Raw genomic sequence first — 19,333 nt, 5'->3', positions numbered from 1 at the left:
TCCTTGCATGATATCAAAATGAATGAGAATATTGGGAAACGGGTAAAGGTGAATCGGGAGGGGGGAAATAAGGTAGGAAAGGGGGATGAAGCAGTAGGAGTTCTTGAAGTCAGTGTTGAAGGTTACGTTCGGTCACAGCTGGGATGACGATGTGAGCGTTCTGGGAGAGTCCAATATAGTCTTTCCGCATATAGAGGGGTGGAAAGCCACGGAGCTAGGAAAAGGAATGATGCCGTAGAGATCTGCCAGACGATGAACCGCTCGCGACCAGTTTCCCACTTTGGCTGATTATCGCACTCTCATAGCCTCAGGTGACCGCCATTATGTTTGAATTACATTTATGGGCGTCAACAGAAAGGACTTCATGAGTGATAAAATGCATCATAATCGTTAAGGATAATAAGAAATCTATTTTAATAATCTCAGGCAGTACATAAAAAAGTAACTGTATTTTTCATTTACCTGTTGTGCATGTTTAGTATATATTCAAACAATCAACAACTAAGATTTTCGGCGGATCTATAAGCTTCAGATACTCAACAACAGAGGAAAAACACATTGTTAAAATTAAACACACATTAATTTAAACGGTTAATTCTTAGGGATTTATGTCTCGCGTTCCGTCAGCGACGATTAGATACAATGGAAGGATCTGATGTGCCAGCGTAGCGAAAAAAACGGCAGGACCCAGAGTAACCAAATGTTGAACACGCGTAGTCCTCCAATCAAACATGTGCACCTCGAAGGCTGAATTTTTAATTTGTTTTTGTTTTATTTCACATTTTAAACGAATTTAAGGAACTTTTATTAAAAAACTCCGTAATCTGAAATCGAACAGTGGCAACACTGCACGAACTAGAACATTTTTAACTCCAACGCACCTGATTCTTGTCATTCGACAAAATAAAAAATATTTATTTATAAGTACATTTTAATCAACAAACTCAATTATTTAAAAGCAGCATGTTTCCACTCCTTGAAGTAAAAAACTTTTATAGTTAAGAATAGTTTTTCTACGTTTTTGTTTAACTGATTTAAATGCAAATGCGTTTAATCAAGAGATGTCTAATTAGAAACATTTAATGCTTGTATGAAATGACACTAGTTGGACTCATTATACATTTTTCTCTCTCTCTCTTTCTATATATATATACACACTCACTTCCAAAAGTTAAGCACGGAGAGGAAATGCTAATTTCCGGAAGCCAATCACAATTGAAGAGGATGCAATTCGCTGCAGAGGTAGATAGATGGAAGTATGCAACTATGTAACAAGGGAAAACAATGATGATATTTACAAATAGCTTGATGTATAAATCTTCGAAAGATGTTAATATCATAGAACAAGTTAAACAAAAATATAATGTCAAACATTACGAAAGAAAGTAGGAAAGATTTGTACACATTTCATAGAACGCTGATATTCCCTTTCAATACACTTAAATGTTAGGCAGATATAAAACCTACAGAAGACATACAGATATGGAAATGGTTAGAATTTCGCGGACGATTGCGGAAGATCCTCGAATATTTTTGAACAATAAATAATTCTTCAAGAGAATAGAAGCTGTACATACGTAGTCGGTCAAACTATACATCGTCATTGGAGTCTAAAGATGATTTACAGCATCAACTGCAAGGAAATTCAATAATTAATTGGATTAAACGAAAACAGGTTTCGGTAACGAAGATCCAATTTCTATTGGCGAATTACACGATAACTTATTTTTTCGCTTACTAAAGTCATGAGTCAGTCTTAATTGTAACATTTATTCATCATATACAAGATGTAACAGAATCGAAATGTGGTGAAAAATAAAATGTGAATGCGAAAATGCAGTTGATACGAAAAACATGCAAAGAGTTTGGTTTATTTAATTACGGCAAAGCACACTAGGGCTAACTGCCTAGGGAAAGGGATGCCTTCATGGAGGACTTTCTAAGCTCTGGCTCGTATACACGTTACACATGGGGGAAACCACGAAAACGCCCATGCAGCCAGCCCGTTCGCGAAATTCGAACCTCAGACCGAACTACCAGTGTTCAGCGACTTTACCGCTCGGCCTAACATGCAAGCCCTTTTGACGCTCACACGCATTTATAAGAAATAATGCTTGATATTTACAAGAATTCTTCAAATGAACGACCAATAACTGTAATACATGTATTGAAACGACGATGGATCTTGTTTAAAAGACGCAGTTTGACTCTCCTGAAGATTTGCCGCCGAAATTAGCGTCGCTGTTGCAGAAGTCGTGAAATTTAGTGCATTCTCCTTTCCAAAGTCATCGAAAAGGAGAATGCACAAAATTTCACGACTAATGTCATGGTCGTTAATTTATTTCGTGCAATTCTTGTAAACAGTAAACCATATACCTTAAAAACAGCCGTGATCAAAATGGTTAGTCGTTCTCAAGTTCTTCGCCCTTTCTATGTTACATTTTACATTCCTGTGAGACATTTACTGTGTTACATTTCACACACTGTATTACGAAAACAATTACTTTTGGCAATTTTCAACACTCTGTTACGTCTTGTAACACAGGGGTACCAAACTCGCATTGTATGCGGGTCACATGTATAATATGAAAACAACTCAAGGGCCCTTTTTTTGTCTTTTTTCAAAATGAAAAAAGTAACAAAATTAAAAATACCTGAAATAAATGTTAAATTTGGCTTACTAAATATTTATGAAAACGTGACGAAAGCAATAACAATAATATTATGAAGGAGAGAAACTCAAATTTCTATTTATTTTCTATTTGAAATCTAAAATTTTGTACTTGCAAGAGACATTTATTGGTTACGCTTCGTAATTCAAACATACTGACAGCTAAATATTGAATTCTTGACTGACTTTCTCTTCAAATAATACCAGAACGTTTAATTAATCACTAAATAATTTACTTAAAAATTTAAATTAAAGTAAATAAATTATGAAAATTTTTAGTGAAACTTTTCCAAGTAGTACAAAACTTGAGAACAAACAATGACAACCTAATTTCTTTCTCTTACTTACTAAATTATTCTTCGGCGCATAAACTAAAATACACATGTTTGTATGCAAATAATTAATTCTTTATTTCTTACTACAGCTAGACGTTAGACGGCATTAGATTCTGATAACGTTTGTAGCCTTGGTGAGAAATTACTGGAAATCATCTTTATCACGGATTGTACATGCTCATCGGTCAATGAGGTTTTTTTCTTATCAGCTTTCAACCATGGAGGAAAAAAAAGCTGTTTGCATATATATGTATTCCTAAACAAAACGATTATTCTCAGTGCAAAAATTCGTAACTAAGATTATTTTATTTATTTACCTGCAAGTACGAATATACGTTAATGAAATCTGTATCTTTAAATAAGATTTATATCATAGTGTAGATTGATTAATTACATTCATAGATTTTCTGGCGCGTTGTTCACGTTTATTTTTAATGGAAATGAAAACTAACAAACTCGAAATCTTTGTAACACCGTATTGCAATAAATACATAATTGAAATGTATTCGCAGACAGACCGCATTACATTGCCTCGGATGCCAGTTTGACACCCTTGACGAAAGAGAATTGACATCTGTTACATTCTGTAAGGCAGTGATCTCTCTAACTGGCGGCCTCGAAGCAATTTTCCGCGGCTCGTTAGTACATTTCCATTAAATTAATTAGCAATATAATCCCGCAACCAATATACAAAGGAAGTAAGAAGTTTCCATCTTTCAGAAATAAGTATACGCCTTAACAGGAACATAGATCAAAACACTCAAGGCAATGGTATCCCTGGATGTTCTAACCATCTCGCCCAAACCTCAACATCTCAGATCTATTGTACCAACGAATTAAGCGTAACCTCTACGCTGCAGGTCACACCGATGACAAAATCTATATCATTCGGAATCTGCGCCTCGACCCTTCGGAGTATAACGAGTATCTCCATATAAACTGGGCAATTCCAATGACCACTATGAAACCAACTGCTGAGTATTTTGGAGGAATTTATAAGTATTCAAGGTGATACAGCTAACCAGAGAATGCGTAGGTTGCACAAAGATAAATAGGAATAGTACAGAAATGCAACGTCGCAAACGCTATCTTCACATGTTCATCATTACTTAAACATGATACCTAAACATCAGTAAATCAGAAGTGGCTGTCCATTCATTGGCCCGTGAGATAAACAGCACCAAAGGACTGATGAGAGATATTCTTGTTGAGTACTGGTGAGTACCTTATAAGCACTGCAGCTGGGTCGGAAGTACGAATTGTCCAAAACGTACGTGATTCTATGCCCCGATGATGTTAATCGGGTGTTACAGAATGTAACTTTGAACAAACACTCTCTGCTATTTCTATGCATTTCGTAAATGTCTTATAAGTAAGGAAAAGGATTTGGGTCCCTTACGTGCTGCTGCATTCATTTCTCTACCTCTTTGTGTATCATAAGAGGGGTGTCTCAAACTCAAATCCTATGCGGGTCGAATACCATCCTAAAACAGCCGATGGACCAGAAATTCTCTTTTAAACAAATTTTAAAAAAATTACCACCAAAATAAAAACTTTTTGAAATAAATTTTAAATTTCACATCAAACATTTATCAAAGCATGCATAACTTAAGGTAGCAAAAATAATAAAATCTGAAAAGTTTCAGACTTTAAATTATATCAAAGGGGCGTTTTTTTAACATTTTGTGCGTTACCTTTATTTATTAAATATCATGTTTTTCGCACTTAAACCATAAAATTCAGTTCAACAGCAATATGGCAAAATAATTTTTAAATGAGCATATCTTTAGAATTCCCGACACACAGTCCCGCGCGCTGGAGATAAAAATGTTCTTTCTGTACAACGTTGCCATTGCTCGCTTTGAAATCCTTGAGTTTGTTAATCAAAAATTCGTTCAAATTTTACAAAATACGAAATCGATAATAAAACAAATTTTAAATTTGGGCTTCCAGATGCCCATGTTCGCAGGAGGATTACGTTATTCAAAATTGGATGGCTCTAGGTACCGTTGTTTTATCACAATGCTAGAAACATACATACATTTTTGTAGATTCTTCATTATTTAATTTCTTTAAATATAATGCAGGGCGATAATATTTGCTGGCAACAATTTGAAAAGTGAAACAACGCTTGTAGTGAATCTACGCAAAATGCAAAACGAAATTAATAGTCCTTCTCGGCAAATTGCTTCTTTGGACTAACAATAATAATAACAGCATAAAGAAAAAAATCACTCTTATATTTGTTTTCTATTACAATCTGAAGTTTGGTATTTGGAAGAAATTTTGTAGGTTACATTTCATACCTCAAGCATATTTATAGCGAAATACTAATATTTCAGACTATATGCATGTCAACCATTCGGTGACCAAAAGGAAACGATCCCATTTTCGGTGTATCTAACTTTCTTAAAAATTTCTACCACGGAGGGATATTCCTTTATTTATTTCATTTAAGACATTTATTGCATACAACTCTTAATATGTTGAATTTAAACTATAAATAAACAAATCATGAAAACGTTTTTTCAAGTGGGACAGAACTTGACAACTAAACAATGACAACCTTGCCTCTTTCTCTTATTTATCAAATTTTTCTTCGACACTTAACTGAAAAGACGCATTACAATTAATAATAATTAATAGTAATTACAATATTTCTTATTACAGCTTGATATTTGTTGGCATTTCGAATCTGTTAAAGGTGTTAGCCTCAAAGAAAAAATGGTAGAAATTATCTTCATTATGGATTATAAATGCTAATTGGTGAACTGTGTTTTGCTCTTATTCACTTTCAACCGGGGAAAAAAGGCTGTTCACATAAAAATGTATTCTCTAACAAAGCAACTATTCTTAGCGCAAAAATTCGTAAATGTGCTTATTTGATTTTTGATAAGTATGAATAAAAGTAAAAAATCTGTATCTTCAAATATTTGAGTAAGATTTATATCCCACTGTGAATTTAATTAGATCATTTTATAGATTTTTTTTGTGCGTTTTTCACATTCGTTTTTAACGGTTATGAAAAAGAACGTAAATTCGGACTTCAAATGATAAGCTTGAAATCTTCGCAACACTGTATTTGCAACAAATGCATTTTTGAAATGTATTAGCATGCCGCATAAAATTGCTTAGTGTATCGCCAGTTTGAGATCACTGCATTATGACGCATGATTCATTTGTGTTGATTATGATAAAGCACTAAAGGGCTATTTGCCTAAAGAGATGCCTTTGTGGAGGACTTTCTAGGGGGAACTGGATCATATACACGCTGCAAATGGGAAACACCACGAAAAACCTCCATGTAGACAGCCCGTTCGACGGGATTCGAAGCCCGGACCGAAACACTGGTGTTCAGCGAATTTTACCACTCCGCCGCTGGTGGTCTCGCAAGATATATGAAGACGGCGTTTTCGGCGCTGTAGGTGCTATACATGATTTCGATTAGCCTTTGCAGAGCCTTCCCATTGCAGAAGTTAATATACACGATTAGCTAAATCATCTTATTTGGCAGAGGAATAATTGCTAGGAAATTTGTTTCATTTTCTGTCTGTTAATGTCAAGTCTGTTAATGCAGAATTAAAATTAATCGGATGTAATTAACCTATTTCAGAACAAATAAATAAAAGTAATAAAATGAAATAAATTTTTTGAATAAGAGGCAAACATTTTTATTGTTCTAAACGAGGTTAAAAAAATCTCCGTAACTTCGTGAACTTAAGACCCAAATTATGAACTTAAAGAGGCCAGTCTGCCTGCACATTAGTAAGTATACCGAGTATCATTAAATATTAGTAAGTACATTAGTAAGTATCATTAAATATACCGAGTAAGTAGCTTTGCTACAATCTACTACTTTAAGATTTTTCCAACCCTTCTTTATTTACGAACTATAATTCCTGTCTTCATTTACCGCGCACAACAGTTATTTTCGCCCCTCATTTGACATTATTCTTCAAGTTAGACTTAGTCGTATGCTTTACATGAAAAGAAGCACACTGAACGGAAATGAAGCAGAAATTACTTGAATATAGCTAATAACAAGATATGCACTTTTTGTCCCTCGACGGGAAGGCATTCGTCGCGAAAGGCCAAAACTGTCGGTCGTGACGTCACTGAAAAACGTTGCTCGGGGTGCACACTAAAGGGGAAGACCGATTTTACATCTGCCAGAACGGAAAAATTTAATACCATTTTTGATGAACAGCACACCGGATGACGGGATCCGAGGGTCTTGTCTACCACAAACCTCTCGAAGGGACTTTCAGCTCACCAGTATCCCCAAGCCGCACAGACACTATACATTTAGACACCTATGCCTTCTATCCGGTATTCAAACCACTGCGTCATGATACAGTAACCAGCAGCGCGAGCCACATGGGCGGTTTAAGAAATGTATAAAAGTAGTGTTATTTCAACTGCAAATGAAGGGAAAAACAATTTAAACTTCTGTTGTTAGGAGCTTTGATAATAAATACGATAGTTATTCGATATTAACAATTCAAGGTAGTAAAGCCTAAGAATTCGGCTCCTAATATGTCCTGCATTCTTATAAAACTACAAGGGTTGTGTTCCACTTCAGGCTTTCCTCGTTGAGGCAATTTTTAAAATCGTTATCTATCTGGTGGGTTAGGAGCGTTTTGTTTCAGCCTTTAAACTCAAGGTTTATGTTAAACGAAAAATAAGCTAAAAACATGACCGTGAAATAGGTATGAAGTAATATCACAATGATGCTCAGGACTTTACATTTCATATGCAACACTGTTTAGATGCAACAAATATGTCACTGGCGTTGTTACCTAACAAAGTAAACGTGAAATATTTTTTCCTGAAACAATAATATTGTGTAAAGCACGCGTTATTCTTTCGTCCAGCTTTTGTTTTTTTAATTAAGTCTCTTCACCAACTATAATGAAGGAAAAGATAAAAAGAAAAGCTAAAATGCACGATTTTTAATGCTCTCATTTTAAACATCTGAAGAAGAGATGCAAAAACGTTGACGCAGGACGATTTTTTTGGAGGGACCAGCTATCGAAACCTGAAGTGGGAGAGGCTGAAATGGGATGTCGCGATTACGGGGGCAAAATTTGCTTACCAGCAGCCGGAAGATCTCATATTCACAAACCAAATTGCCAGAGCTCTCGTTTTAAACTCAGATTCTTGCTCGTTAGTTAAGCTCGTTTAAAATCTGTAATTCTGGTGTAGTACGCGAAAAAGCAGAAAAGTGGGAAAGGTTTAACCTAACGAATAAGTTGTTAATTAAATTAAACCTTACACGATATACTAATTTACAAAAGTATGGCTATATTAAACTACTGAAAAAAATCAGCACTTCGTTGGTGACATTAAACACGTTACTAAAAAGACATTAGCATAAACTTTTAACATTATGCGCGAAATCATTTCACTGCTACGAAATTCTGATACGAAACATTAATCCCAAACCTATGTGAACAACTTTTTTTAACAGCTCAAGAGAAGAGAATGAATTTTTAACAAATACACCAAATATTTGCCTCTTTTTCCTTCCCCAAGTTTCATCAACTGTTATTTCAGCACTTTAGAAAAAAACCTGTTCTTTACTTCAAAGCAGGTTTAGGTAATTCTATAAACAGGCGGTTCGCATTTCTCCCCCCCCCCCATTATTTGCTGTACGAAAAGCCATTATTTAACTCAAGCAATTAAATTATAGAATAAAACTGTTTTGCCACAACCCACTCAGATAAGCCACCGTTATCAGACTTGCCATTTTAACTTATAGTTATCAACTAGTTCTAAATGGTAACCTTCACAACTTGTTTTTTACTATTCAGCCCAACAATTTTTCGTATGAAATAAAAATAAATAATAATGTAACGTTGAACAGTTGAAATTACAACTATGAAAGGTACAGTAATATATCGTTTTGTTTTACGAATGATACAGACAGCACACTGATATTTCAAGGTAAGTTTCATATATTCATTACATAACATATGTTATGTTCTGACCTACTTATAATCGTGAATATATGAGAGCAATAATACCGGATTAGGATGATCTGGGTTACAGTAAAACGCGGGAGGGCTATCCGCCTAAAGGAAGAGATGCTTTCGAGGAAGACTTTTTAAGGGAAATTAGTTTATATTCACGCTGCACGCGGTGAAAACATGGAAGAATAACACAAGCTAACACTTGTTTATAACGCTTGTTTATGTCTTGCTATAAAACAAAACGCGTAAAGGCTAACCTGTCTGACCGAAGTTATAAGTTCGTGAAAGACTTTTGAATGGAAACTATCTTGTGCTTACCTTATAAATGGGCAAAATCACGAAACCCGTACGCCATTTGCTGGTTACCGAATCCGGAGCGAACAATCAGTAATCAATTATGAATCTTCTCACGTATCACAAGTATTTGGATTAATTTAGATTAATTAGTTATGATAAAAGGCGGAAACGTTATGCTTCTCAGGCTTAGGATAACGATGCCTTCTTTATGGAGGGTTCTTCTAAACGAAATTACCTCATACCTGAATTAAAATTAAAAAGAAAAATCGTGTAAAACTTACAAAGTTATTTATGTTATGTACAAGAAAAATCGCAAAAACTCCTATGAAAACAAAGCTTTTCACCAGTATATAAATTCGAGTTGTACAATTATCAGTACTCATCGATTTTGCCATTCGGTCGCTGATGGGCACTTGTTCCAAAAGGCATAAAAGGCTCAGTGGCTAACGGAACGACACACTGGTAGTTTTCACCGGGTTCTACTCCCAGAAGCTGACAAAGTTGGCTGCATGAGGTTTTCGCAACAGAAAAACGACTAATTTCATGTCAAGAACTTTCTTATTACTCCCTGAATACTCTCTCCTAAGGCAGTAACATGCAAATCCAGAAGCATGACAATTAAGTCACTATAACACAATATTGAATGTGTGAGAACATACGATACTGTTGACCAAATTATGTATGCACCGAACTTCAGCTGCCCAAGCGGTAAAATCACTGAACACTAGTAGTTCAGTTCGGCGAATGGGCTCGCCCTCGAAACCACTAGACTCTTTATTAATATCTATGCCATACACAAGGCTCTTGCTTTGCCTAATATTACACTTTTACATACTTTCGGCAGGTAAATACTTCGATTTAAGAACAAAAAATAATAATATTCACGACTTGCACACCAAAACCGCACACTTTGGATGGAATTCGTAATCACATTTTCACAAACTGCGTACTGAGGATGGGTTATGAAACACTAAATTTCCTATTTAAAAATCTTTCTTGTTAGTCTTCCTAATATTCTAATTCGGATATTTTAGGACTTGCAAATAATACTGTCACGCATAATAGATTTTCCAATACACCGGCTGGATCGAAAGCGTGGTGATTTAATATTTGCTATCGAACTTGGCTCTTCAAATTTCTTTATCAATCTGCGAACTGTTGTTTCCATTACGAGAGCTTTAACGTCCAATTATTGCACGAAATCTATTAGCATTCTGTGCATAATACTTGTTTGGTATTTCTCCCGCCTTCCTAGCGTGCCTTCGTGGTTTAGTGATCAGCACACTGAGCCGGTATTTCAGAGGTCCGTGGTTCGATTCCCGACGAAGGCGTTGCTAATTTTTCATCTCTCTTGCTCCGAAAAAAGAAAAAAGTACCTAATGTCTCTACACAATCTCCATTCTTGTACTGAGTTTTTCACAATCAAAGCTTCCTGCTCCTCTGGGTAACGCTCCATACCGACTAAGCTGCGAAATGAATTGACACTGATAAAATGTCAATGTTGTCAGGTCAAATGAAACTGGACATTTTTAAATTGGAACTTCTGCCTGTTTATGGTACATAAAAATATTTTCCATTTTCTAAAAATAGTGTTTTTTTTTTCCTTTGGGGGGGGGGGAGTCATACCAAATTCCGGCTCTTTTGTTGGGACATTCTGTGTAACGTAAATACGAGTCAGTTTTTCTTAAAAAGTCCTTTACGAAAGCATCCTACCCAGTTAAAGGCTTTAAAGCATTTAACAGATTCTGGCACCTCCATGGTTTATGCCAGTTTTTTCTTTATTTCTTCTCTGTCTCTCTCGGTTTTGGTTTAGCTGCGCCATACATTCCATGGTGAAATCGGAAATCGGAATTTTTTTGGTGATCCCTCTCCTTGATGCCCTAAGCACGTGCTTAAATTGTCTAACAGTTAGCCTTTAATTAATCAGCCCTGACTCTAGGCTTGCCCTAAGGCTTAAAGGCAGCCTTAAGCTTTAGGGCAAGCCTAATACCCTCTATGTCATAATCCAAGTAATTCTTATAACTCTTATTCATGCCTACTGGCGGTTAAATTGATAAGACATAATTTATCGCTAAATTGACAAAGATGTCAGAAACAGTGTTGCCGAAAATACGATCCAAATCTTTGTAAATGAACTAGCTTCAGGGGATTTTCGGGATTTTTTTCCCTACGTGTAACGTAAATACCAATCAGTTTCCCTTAGAAAGTTCTCCACGAAGGGCACCCTCATCTTTGGTAGATATGGTACCATGTAAATTGCGCTGTTGATTAAACTTTCAGCTTATTTTCATTGATGTGTGGCTTCTAAACTATTCTATGAGTTAGTTACTGATAAATATTTTAGTTACTGTATTTAACTATATGATTACCTGTTTAAGTTCTGCCAAAAAGACTGTTTAACTCTTAAGCTCTTAATAAGATTACCGAAAATAGTTAGAAGGCTTACTACTACAACTAGATTTTTCTACATAACAGATTTTAAAAGCTAAATTACTTAGTTAAATTATCCGCACTTTTAAATAAAAAGAAGTAATAACGATAATAATAATAATACAAAGGCACACTTACGACAGAAATCTTAACGATGACAGAGCTGCTCAATCATCCAATTTTCATGAAAGGAAGCAGAACATACAAAAGACTCACAGCTATGGTATTTCGAACCTCACTCGAATGACTCAGCACGACAATGACTGCCGCTTCCACTCCACAGAAATATCAGACATCCCACTGAAAACGTAATCCCAAATAAAGTCTGTAGCAGATGATGAATTGACAGTATTCTTTAAATCAAAAAGACTTTCTTTTAAGCACTAAAGCTGCACACAATTTTGACAAAGGCTTTAATTAAAAAATTTCGGACTTGAGCCTTTAGAAACACCAACACTCCTTTTTAAGTCCCTGGGCCACCAAAATCTCACTACCTTGAAGGAAAAAATGGCACAAACAAATCACTATGGACTCAGTATCATTTTTCTCTTATCTCACCCATGGAGGCCCATTCCAGGTTGAGGTATCTATCTATATATGAGTTCGAAGAAGGGAGTTTCTAGGGTCTTCCCAGAGGGAGGTGGAATCGAGTGTACCAAACAGACGGCTAACGCTATTACAGCAACCCTAAAACAAGACCCCCTCCATTCCTATCGGTTTCTCTTTAGCACGGTAATCCGCAGCTTCTCTTGCCTTGGTGAAAATTCGAGAATTACTCGGGCTCAATCTGCTTTTAAAATCGCTGCATAGAAGCTCCTCGGATGACATTTGCATTTCCGACGTTTACGTTGTTGCGCTGTTGCAGAAAGAGGTTACTTACCGCCACACCGCGATTACATCTCCGCAGTGAAAGGGTAAAGAATAAAACAAAACAGCCGTTAAAAAGGAATAGAAGTCTTGTTAGCGTGATCCTCGAAGAGACGCATATTATATTTCCGTTGCCTAAACTAAAAAAATTCTGCGATTCCAAGAAAAATTTTCAAGGTTTCGGTGAAAGCATAAGTCTAGACTCACCACCTGCACTTGATATGAACCTGTTGTCTTTCCCTAGTGCAGTAACGCAAAGTGGATGATTGCGTCTCACATGCGGTTATCTAATTTACGTTCAGCGGGTATTTCGTACCAGAGGAACTCGGGCAGTTGTATTTCGCTATCCAGATTTGCAAAGCCTTCGTTTCAAAGCATTTGGGATCACCGCATCTAAGATGATACTCAGTGAAAAAGTAGTCGGTTCGTCCCGGGTTCGATTCCTGATGGTACCTGCGAAAGGATTTTATGTCAGCTCCATGAAGATATTCCTGTTAAAGTAAATGGTCTTTAAGTGATTGGCTAAAATAAATTATCTAAGCTTTAGCAGTCATTTCCCCCCTCAATATTAACATATATGTACGTAAAAGTTACTTCATGACCACCTGGGCTACCTGCCTAAGGGGATGCCTTTGTGCAGGACTTTCTAAAGGAAACTGGCGCGTGTTCACATTACATATGATGAAAACAAGCTATGCAGCTAACCTTTCGCCTAGTTTCGAACCCACGTCAAATTACCAGTTGTCAGCATTCTTAATCACCGGTTACAAGGGCGGCATGCACAAAAATAATGTGCACAGATATAATCTACCGGAATATATAAGAAATATTTAGAAAACATTTAGCAGTTCCATTCATCCCAGGTTTTCAATGATGAACATGAAAAAAAAAAAGTACTCCAGAAAAAGAGACTCGAATAAAATGAATAAAAAAAATAAAGATAAATCGAATAAGATGCTTGTTAAACATAAGGTAACATAGGTGATCTGCAGCTCCGTGCAACCTGCAATAAAGCTAGTATTTGAGCTTTCTGGAAAAGTGGCAATACAGCCATAGCAGAATGGGTATTTGTAATATATGTACTAGTAAACAGCTTAATTTCACAGCTTGACACTAGCTGCAGACAGAAAAACAGACACCGCTCCCCAAGCGCCATTCCACTTCGACCTTCCACGCCGCACTCCACCACCAGAAATGGCCATAAAAATTATTAAAAAAATCTGATATGGACATTACATGACTTTCTTGTACGGCTTATTAAATTATACACATATTTTGCTGCAATGCATTAAAACTTATTTCTTCTTATTTCTTTGAATTGTTGTAACCTAATTTAACCGATCCCTCAAGACAGGCTGAAAATGATATGAAAAACTGAAAACTTTAAAATTAAATATCAAACTTCTCATAATTTTTTCTCATAACGAGTATAAAACTTTCTCAGATATAAGTATAGAAACCGGGAGACCACATTAAAAGTTAGATTTCGGCATTTATAGAAAATAACAATAAAAAAAAACGACATTGTCCAAACATGAGTATTTTTGGCATTTAAAACATTTCTGTTAGTGCACGTTTATGACTACGAAAATAAAGGCCAGGTAAGGGCAGTACCTCCTACATATATGTATGTAGGAGGTACTGGTAAGGGGGTATATATTTATATATACGATTTGATATAGCTTTAACGTTTTTTCTTTAAAAACGCTTCTCTATCGCTACGTCTTTTTCTTCTTTAAGGGAGGGGGATATGTAAGGGAAAAAAAATGTAAAAGAAAGAAAAAAGGAATTTAAATTTAAAAAAAATAATCCCTTAATGCCTAAGTTGGTTAGGAAGAACTTTTTTTTTTTTTTTTTTTCCCCTGCACTGCGTCATTTCGAGGCTAATTCATGTTATATGATTTTTAAGTAACACTAATAAACGTAAATGGAGTTAAAAGTCAAAAAGACAATAATATTTTTACAGCAGTATTAACTATCCAATAAAATGCAATAAGAACCGAAACTAACTGTTTCTGAATTAAGATTTCACTCTAAACACAACTACTTACTTGCTCTTCTACACTTCGGCCTAACTGGATATCTGCTCTTTTTTTACTGCAAAGCTATAAAAAAAGTAAAAGATTTTGAAATAGGCACAGGTAGTGTGCCAAGTTGTTTGTGGCGGCAACATGTTTACTGAAACAAAAATGAACATTTCATCTGCCTCGGCTGCCAGTCTCCTATTCATTATGGATCAACATTTCAGCGTTCTACGCAATAAAAAATCCTGCTGTTCATTTCTTCTAAGTCTGCTTTATTACACACTATATATGTGTAATATTTTACTTCTGGCGGGAGATAAAAACAATCCACGTTCTAATCATGGCCAAAACTACTGCTGCGCAGATAATTGGAAATTGCTACGTAGTGGAATGACCCGATATAATTTTAGAAGATGCACCACCAGCTTACTAGTCAAACATCGTTTATTTCTGGATGACGAATTTCTTAGCACATATCATCATAACTTGTAGAAGATTAGGGGTGCTAAACGCGTCCCATAAATTTAGATATGCAGTTACATTAGTTTAAATAATGGTGAATAGCTAGCAGAGGCTGAGTGACACGCTGTTAGCAGACAGGCGAAAGAGACTACTCAGTTAGTGTGTGTGTGTGATTATGGCAAGCCTCGAGGGCTATCTGCCTAAGGGAAGGGATGCCTTCGTGGAGGACTTTCTAAGGGAAACTGGCCTCGTATACACGTTACACATGGGGAAAGCCACGAAAACGTCCACGCAGCCAGCCCGGACTACTCAGTTAGTAGCTATTTATAATAGATTTTAAGTGCATAAGTACAGCTAATCTGTGATTGGTTAATTTTGGGTTTTAGTTCCATTTTTGAAACAGCGTTATGTAACAGATCTCGAATTTGGAAGAACAGATGAATTTAGAGGGAGAACGCCAAATTTAGAATACTTAATTATGACGTTGCCAATCATTTCTTAGCGCAGCCATCGTATTTTGTTATATCTTACATATATATGTACATTTGCCGATTGCAATAACAAATTGAAGTGAAAACCAAATGTTACGGCAGTCCCAGTTCAGCATTCTACGGCTAATAGTTTCTGAGCTACGCGAAAATGTTACAGCCGAAAACATCGCGGACGGAAACGTCACGGAGAAAATAACGCAAAGCGAAAACGTTGTAGTACAAACCATCCTGGGAGAAGAGAGAAAACATCGAAGTTCTAAAACATCGTGGTACAAAATATCGTCGTCGAAAATATAGCGGTTCAAAAATTTCGCAGTTTAAATAAAAACATCGTGGTAAAAAATAAAGCTCCTACAAATCATAGCATGACGATAACATCGCACACATGCGCTTTTCAGGTTTTAAAAGTTGTAAATGCATAGATTTGGAAGCTCAAGAAATGTTAACGACACTTTAAGAATAAACAGAAACAAAGCAAGATATAATTTCCACCAAAAGAATAACAGATTAACAAATGTGAAAGAAAATATTTTCAATAATTAACTAAGCAATTTTTACTGAGGTAACCTCATGCAGTTATTTATCTTCCTTTATCTAAGCATTTTAGGAGGCATTTTTCATAAAAAATTATGAAAAAATTTATAAAAAAGATTAATTTATTAATGACCTTTGTTAATTAACTATGTAAATTAAAAATTCTATTAAGTGCTATAAGTTGCATTAATTTTCTCATTAATAATTTTCAATTTTTAAATACTTAAGTTTCTTTCCTTCTCGCGTTACCAAATCTATGCGAAAATGGATTTACAGCTTTTAAAACCCGAAAAACGCATGTGAGCGATGTCATAGCCATGCGATGATTTGTAGGAACTTTATTTTTTACCACGATATTTTCGACGACAATGTTTTTAAACCGCGAAGTTTTTGATTCGCTTTATTTTCGACGAGGATATTTTGTACCACGATGTTTTAGAACTGCGATGTTTTCTCCTTGCTTCCTTTCTCCCACGATGTTTTTGGCGGAGTACAGAAAAATAGTACGAAAAAATTCATTTTCATACCATTTTATTTTTCGTTTTGGAATAGCGAGTTGTTCATTCTGTCCGTATGTGCAGACGTCAGACACAAAAATACTCAACATATCCACCTTAATGGAGGATAACACATTGCATGAAAGGGATTGTTCTTTCATGCAAAGTGTTATCTTCTACTAAGGTGGAACTAATGAGGAACTACTAATGAGGATCGTAACATCGCAAGAGGTATCCTTATAACTTCATGTTCTAAGGCATCTTTCAGTTCTGACAAATCTCGCGGATTTGATGTGTACATCTTACATTTCAGATAACCCCAGAACCAGAAATAAATTGAAGTGAGGTTGAGGCGGCCCCCAAAACTGCAAGGTTACAGGAGCTGACTCTACCTTGAAACGTAATATAGGTTAAAAAACTTTCAATTCCAATAAAAGTTTTTTTTTTTTTTTTCCTTCTCTTGTGTTGTCACCGTCCCTACGACCCTTTACAATGCTGTTCTTTGCAAATTTTTGCGCCGGCAATTGTCATCATTACATGCATTGTTCCACCGCCCTTTACGGTTTTACAATGCGCTGACAATTTGCGCAGGACAAACGTGGATGCTGTCATTCGAAAATTTTGAAATTTTTTCCCTTTAATCTTAAGCAGTGAGATGTCTATAGTTTTAAATCCTCTCACTTTCGAACGGATAACTTCAAACAACAATAACTGAAATTTCATTTGCATAAATCGGGGAAGTTTTTTTATAACCATCCTGTATTTCTAAAGGGCATTAATGAAACTAAATATTCAAATGTCGAAAAAAGAGTAAAGATTCGAGTTTTAAAAAGCTAATGAGGAACTAAAAGCTAATGAGGAACTAATCTAAATGTGCTCAAAGTTTTAAAAAGCTCGAATCTTTTGCAAGGTTCTCAGGATTTGGATTCGAATTTCTGTCTCTACCAATTTCACTTGTCAGGTTAGAGGTGCCTTATAAGAATGCTTTTTCATTCTCTTCAATAAAATCTATAACAGGCAAAACAATACATCTACTGAAAAAGTTGCCCACAATTTTAACTCTGTTAAGCAGTGTTTCTCAAATTTATGCGAAACCTCTGAAATGCAATTCGTGTCTACGAACAATGCCACGCACACATTTCATATGATTAAAATGGTTAAAAACGTAATAAGTTTATTAAATCCCAATTCCTTGCGGAAACCTTTATACAACAGCCCTTTTACCCTTTATACAAGTTCTGATAATTCCCAGCTAAGGAAAAAGAGGTCATTGAGATTCCTCATTTTTTAACCTTTTAATTAAACTATTCGTAGTTAATCAGAAAATATTTAAAATGCATTAGAGGTTTGATTATCCGAACGATTGGCTTTGCGAACTCATTGAAACCTTCTTGGATAGATGTCTAAGAAGATTTCAGGAAAAGTCTCGAAATAAGATGGTAAGCAAAATTCTTCGAAATCCTGCGACAGTTGCTCTCCCACTGCCTGGTAATTTAATTCTCGGATCTCTTATAAGACTCCTAGTAATCACTTTTCCTGAATTACGTTATCTTACTCAGTCTCAGTGTCTCTTATTCCAAATTTGTTTTTCTGATTCTATCTACTTTGGTCTTTTTCCTTAATAAAAATCGGGTAACATATTATTCCTCAATAAATCTGAAGGATAATGGTTTCATTAAAGAGTTCACAATTATGCCTTGTTCTGGACACCACATAAACTTCATTGTACGGCCTATTAAATTACTCAAATTTCCTACTGCACTTCATTTAAACTTATTTCCTCGAATTATTTTGAATTAACCGATTCTTCAAATCAGTTTGAAAGTGAAATAAAAAATTGCAAATTTTGAAATTTAATATCCCGATCCATTTTTGTCATATGGAAGTCAAACTTCTTATAATTTTATTTTTTCATAACGAGTATAAAATTTCCCACATAAAAGCACAGGAACGGACAGATCGCATTAAAAGTTAGATTTCGTTATTCATCGAAAATTAATTTTTAAAATTTCGTATTGCCAAAACATGAAAATTTTCATTACTTAAAACATTTCTGTAATCGGTAGTATGTGACTACGACCAACGATTTCGAAAATAAAGGCTGGGTAAGAACCTTTAAGGCGAGTGAGGCAGCGGGTTTGTGTATATATATATATAGAGAGAGAGAGAGAGAGAGAATTTTTTAACGAAATACAAGGAGAAAAATATTTTAATTAGGAGTTTGAAAATTTATTTTAAAGGGATTCTGCGTTACCGCTGTTAAGATTAAAAATTTAATTTAATAGAGAATATATAAATGAAAAATTATTCGATAGGAAATGTGAATTATAATTCAGATAGCAAATGAGCACATTTAGATAGCAAATCTGTAATTAATGAAAGTGGAATTGGTAATTAAAATGCTAAATTAATTAAAAGTAAATTAAAAGAATAAAAATAAGAGATTCATTGTTGACTCCATAGAGAGATCTCCTGACTTTTCAAGGGGAAATAGAATCTCTCTATACAATCACCAACAATTCATGAGGATCGCACTTCGTCAGTTCGAATTTCTGAACCAAAAAAAATCTCTATTCAAAGTTTTTAATTTTCTAATCAATTTAAAAAAAATTGAGTTAAAATTATAAATAAGTTCAGAAATGTGAAAAAAATTCCCTGACACAAATAATTAAAATTTCAAAAATAAATAAAAATAAAGCTAGTATCCATACAGAAAAATACTATACTTTTTTGGTACTGCTCACTGCAATAAA

General features: G+C 35.2%; 1 protein-coding gene across 6 annotated transcripts in view; it reads right to left on the bottom strand.

Moving 5' to 3' along the window:
- Positions 1-19,333, bottom strand: part of LOC118191118 (serine/threonine-protein kinase tousled-like 2) — a 558,371-nt gene that overhangs the window by 444,429 nt on the left and 94,609 nt on the right. For 2 of the 6 annotated variants that reach the window (XM_085819378.1, XM_085819367.1), the window contains exon 1: positions 11,844-12,521. The exons of the other annotated variants lie outside the window; for them this stretch is intronic. The gene's annotated coding sequence lies outside the window, so the exon portion shown is untranslated. Of the gene's footprint in view, positions 1-11,843; positions 12,522-19,333 lie in introns of those variants that run through there. 6 annotated transcript variants of the gene reach the window in all.

The sequence above is a fragment of the Stegodyphus dumicola genome, chromosome 1 (assembly GCF_044657685.1).
Source record: "Stegodyphus dumicola isolate Sdum_Otavi_A_Nest chromosome 1, ASM4465768v1".
In the NCBI taxonomy this organism is placed as follows: domain Eukaryota; kingdom Metazoa; phylum Arthropoda; class Arachnida; order Araneae; family Eresidae; genus Stegodyphus; species Stegodyphus dumicola.
The sequence above is the reverse complement of the archived record's forward strand: the minus strand, read 5'-3'. Positions and strand labels throughout refer to the sequence as shown.